The sequence below is a fragment of the Chiloscyllium plagiosum genome, chromosome 16 (genome assembly GCF_004010195.1).
Source record: "Chiloscyllium plagiosum isolate BGI_BamShark_2017 chromosome 16, ASM401019v2, whole genome shotgun sequence".
Taxonomy (NCBI): domain Eukaryota; kingdom Metazoa; phylum Chordata; class Chondrichthyes; order Orectolobiformes; family Hemiscylliidae; genus Chiloscyllium; species Chiloscyllium plagiosum.
The window spans coordinates 69,210,678-69,215,910 of NC_057725.1; positions in this window are offsets into that span (position 1 = coordinate 69,210,678).

The window sequence follows — 5,233 nt, forward strand, 5'->3', positions numbered from 1 at the left end:
GAACCAGAATTGATCAGGGACCTCGAAGTGAAGGAGCCATTGGGAAGTAGTGACCATAATACAATAAGCTTCAATCTGCAATTTGAGAGGGAGAGGGTACAATCGGAAGTGACAATATTTCAGTTGAATAAAGGGAACTATGGGAGCTATGGGGAGGAGCTGGCCAAAGTTCAATGGTGCAATACCTTAGCAGGGATGGCAGTGGAGGAACAATGGCAGATATTTCTGTGTTTAATACAGAAGATGCAGGATCAGTTCATTCCATAAAGAAAGAAAGATCCTAGGAGGAGGCATGGGTGGCCGTGGCTGACGAGGGAAGTTAAGGACTATATAAAGTCAAAAGAGAAAAAGTATAACATAGCAAAGATGAGTGGGAAAACGGAGGACTGGGAAGCTTTTAGCAAACAACAGAGGATTACTAAGATGGAAATACGCAGAGAAAAAATGAGGTACGAAGGTAAACTGGCCAAAAATATAAAGGAGGATAGTAAAAGTTTTTTCAGGTGTGTGAAAGGCAAAAAAATGGTTAAGTCTAAAATTGGGCCCTTGAAGACAGAAACGGGTGAATGGCGGGCTATCTTACACTGAAAGACTGAAGCGACTGGGCTTGTATACCCTTGAGTTTAGAAGACTGAGAGGGGATCTGATTGAGACGTATAAGATTATTAAAGGTTTGGACATTCTGGAAGCAGGAACAAAGAAATGGCAGAAGAATTGAATTGGTACTTCAGATCTGTGTTCACTGGGGAAGACACAAGCAATCTCCCTGAGGTAATAGTGGCTAAAGGACCTGAACTGAAGGGAATTTATATTTGCCAGGAATTGGTGTTGGAGAGACTGTTAGGTCTGAAGGTTGATAAGTCCCCAGGGCCTGATGGTTTGCATCCCAGGGTACTCAAGGAGGTGGCTCGAGAAATCGTGGATGCGTTGATGATTATTTTCCAGAGTTTGATAGATTCGGGATCAGTTCCTGTGGATTGGAGGGTGGCTAATGTTGTACCACTTTTTAAGGAAGGAGGGAGAGAGAAAGCAGGAAATTATAGACCAGTTAGTCTGACCTCAGTGGTGGGAAAGATGCTGGAGTCTATTATAAAGGATGAAATTACAACACATCTGGATAGCAGTTACAGGATAGGTCAGAGTCAGCATGGATTTATGAAAGGGAAATCATGCTTGACTAATCTTCTTGAATTTTCTGCTCATCCACACTACCAAGTATCCGACAATTAGCCCAGTACCCATTCTTTTTGTTATTCTTCCCAAAGTGAGTCACCTCGCACTTAGCTACATTGAATTCCATCTGCCACCTTTCTGCCCAGCTCTGCAGCTTCTCTATATCCTGCTGTAACCTGCCACATGCTTCCTCACTGTCAACAACTCCTCCGACTTTCGTATCATGCGCAAACTTGCTCACCCAACCTTCTAACCCCTCTTCCAGGTCATTTATAAAAATGACAAACAGCAATGGTCCCAAAACAGATCCTTGCGGAACACCGCTAGTGACGGCACTCCATGAAGAAACTTTGCCATCAACTACTACCCTCTGTCTTCTTCCATCCAGCCAATTCCTAATCCAAACCTCCAACTCACGCTCAATGCCATATCTCCGTATTTTCTGCAGTAGCCTACCATGGGGAACGTTATCAAACGCCTTACTAAAATCCATGTATACCACATCTACCGCTTTCCCCTCATCAACCTCCTTTGTCACCTTTTCAAAGAATTCAATAAGGTTTGTGAGGCACGACTTGCCCTTCACAAAACCATGCTGACTATCCTTGATCACATTATTCCTATCCAGATGTGCATAAATCCTATCCCTTACAATTCTCTCTAAGACTTTGCCCACAACAGAAGTGAGACTCACCGGCCTATAGTTACTAGGGCTATCCCTACTCCCCTTTTTGAACAAGGGAACCACATTTGCTATCCTCCAGTCTTCTGGGACTACTCCTGTAGACAAAGAGGACATAAAAATCAAGGCCAATGGCTCTGCAATCTCCTCCCTTGCCTCCCAGAGGATCCTAGGGTAAATGCCATCAGGCCCAGGGGACTTATCTATTTTCACCTTTTCCAGGATTTCCAACACCTCTTCTCTACATACCTCAAAGCCATCCATTCTACTTATTTGTGCCTCAGTATTCTCATCGACAACAATGCCCTGTTCCTGAGTGAATACTGAAGAAAAGTATTCATTCAGTGTCTCCCCAAGTGTGTTGTTTCAAGTGTTTCAAGTGTGGTTAATTTGACCAATCAAATTGTATCCAGAACATAACACCTTACACTCACCTTTAAAATAAGAGAAAGGTGAGGTCTAGACTATCTTCTGAACATATTTTAAAGGGGTTTGGTCTGATCCATAACAAACTGGAAGCTCATACAGAATCAAAATCTCTAATTCCAGGTTAGGTTTCGGATTACTGTTGGTGTCCTCTTTTTAAGTGTTAAATTCAGTTGATTTAACCAGCATGTGGCTTGTCTAGTATTGGCTCTTTCACTCACTAAGAGTTTCCTGGGGGTGGAAGAAGTCACATTGGCAGTTTTACAGAAAGCGAGCAAGGTAAAGCTTTTGGAATGGGCAGACATGCTGGAGTTGGGGGGTACCTATATCCGTGTGAAAAAGGGAGGTAATTGCTGCAATAACTCAACATTTACAATTACTGGAAATGCCATCAGAACCTTTGGAAATGGCTAAAATTAAATAGCAATACAGGGCTTGAACATGAAAGGGAAAGAAACAGCTTGAATTACAATTAAAAGCAGAGAGAGATTGTGTAATGCAGTGGGGTCACCTGTAATGTGACATGAACCCAAGGTCCCGGTTGAGGCCCTCCCCATGGGTACTGAACTTGACTATCAGCCTCTGCTCGGCCACTTTGCGTTGTTGCCTGTCCTGAACTCTGCCATGGAGGATGGTCACACAAAGGTCTAAGGTCAAATGTCCCGTAACAGAGGCTATGGCAATGGATGAACGGACACTGCACAACAAACATCAAGCAGGAGTGTTCCCTCCCAGTCGGACAACACTTCAGTGGTCCGGGACATTTGACCTCGGACCTTCAGGTGACCATCTTCAAAGGCAGACTTTGAGACAAGCAACAGCGAAAAGTGGCCGAATAGAGGCTGACAGCCAATTTTGGTCCACATGGGGATGGTCTCAACCGGGACCTTGGGTTCATGTCACACTACAGGTGACCCCACTATACACACACTCTCTCTCTCACAGACTTATACCCCTTTACACTCACACACACACACACACTCTCTCTCTCTCACTGACTTATACCCCTTTACACTCACACTCACACACATACACACACTCTTCTACAGACACTCATACCCCCCGCACACACCACCCACATGCACACACACAAATATAAGTTTGTGGGGTGAATTTGTACTTTCACAATTACATTTTATTTTTCTCAAAAACTGCATGAATCCATGTAAGATTCCTAAGCTCCTTTTTTAGAAATAGAACTGGAAACTTTTGCTGTAAATTCTGTCTTACGATCTTATTCTCCACAACCACCTGATGAAGGAGCAGTGCTCTGAAAGCTAGTGCTTCCAAATAAACCTGTTGGACTATAACCTGGTGTTGTGTGATTTTTAACCTGATGTGGGGTTAGTTGAGAAAAAAAGTGCCAGTTCTCTTTAAAGAATTTCTTTTTGTGGTAAAGTTTACTCATGTTTGTCAGGAAGAGTGGTTAAGAAATTAAAATTTTAAGAGATACTGGTGAGAAATGAGGAGATATCTAATTCAGAAGGACTATTGCCAGAAGAAGTGGTAATATGTGGAATATGATTAGATTAGATTCCCTACAGTGTGGAAACAGGCCCTTCAGCCCAACCAGTCCACACCAACCCTCCGAAGGGTAACCCACCCAGACTCATTTCCCTCTGACTAATGCACCTAACCTGAAGGCCCGAGGTCAAATGTCCCGGACCACTGAAGTATTGTCCGGCTGGGAGGGAACTATGGACAATTTAGCGTGGCCAATTCACCTGACCTGTGGGAGGAAACCGGAGCACCCGGAGGAAACCCACGCAGACACGGGGAGAATGTGCAAACTCCACACAGACAGTCACCTGAGGGTGAGATCGAACCTGGGATCCTGGTGCTGTGAGGCTGCAGTGCTAACCACTGAGTCACCCCAGAATTGATGTTTTGAGCATAAGCCCTTTGTTAGAAATGGGGGCAGGGAGCGGCAAGTGGGCTGAGAGATATTTGGGGGAGAGGGAAGTAGCTGGGAATGCGATAGGTAAATGAAGGTGGGAGGGTGATGGTGATAGAATCATAGACTCATCATAGAACGCATAGTGTGAAAACAGGCCCTTGGCCCAACAAGTCACCAATATATGGTGAAGAAAGCAGTGTTCTATTATATAAAGCGAGTTTGCAGAGTCTGGTGAAAAGTGGTGAAGTGGTCATAGGAATAATAAAGAAATTTGCGGTTCCGGAAATACAATTTATCCTTGATAATGAAATAGCTGGATCACAGGTGGGAGTGATACCTATAACTACGGTTGTAACGCCAGCGGACAATTAGGTGAGATGTTACAGGGAGTTACTGGGATTTACTGGGATATACTGGGATTTATCCTGACTGTGTGGTAACAAGGTCAAAAAGCCACATGCTTATTCAGGAGAAATCAAGGAGTAAGGTAAAGAAGTTGAAGTTCAATTATTAGGATTATGTTTGATCAAATGGTTGAGTAAAACTTCAGATATGTAGATAGCTTCAGATATGTAGATAATTGGGATGCCTTCTGGGGAAGGTGGGACCTGTACAAGAAGGACGGGTTGCATCTGAACTGGAAGGGGACCAATGTCCTGGGTGGAAGGCTTGCTCAAGTAGTTTGAGAGGGTGTAAACTAGTATGGCAGGGGGGTGGGAACCTGAGCTATATACCGGAGGTGAGAGTTGATGCAGATGAGGCAGTAGCAAGAGGTAAACCAGCTAGTGGGAAGGATTTTCCTGGGAAGGAACCAAGGGATCAGTTAAAGTGTGTTTGCTTTAACGCAAGGAGTATCAGGAATAAAAGTGACGAACTTAGAGCATGGATCAGTACCTGGTGTTATGATGTTGTGGCCAAAACAGAGACATGGGTTTCTCAGGGGCAGGAATGGTTGCTGGATGTCCCAGGGTTTAGAGCAATTAAAAAGAATAGGGAGGGGGTGTAGCACTACTAATCAGAGAAGGTATCACAGCTACAGAAGCTCCCATTGTCGA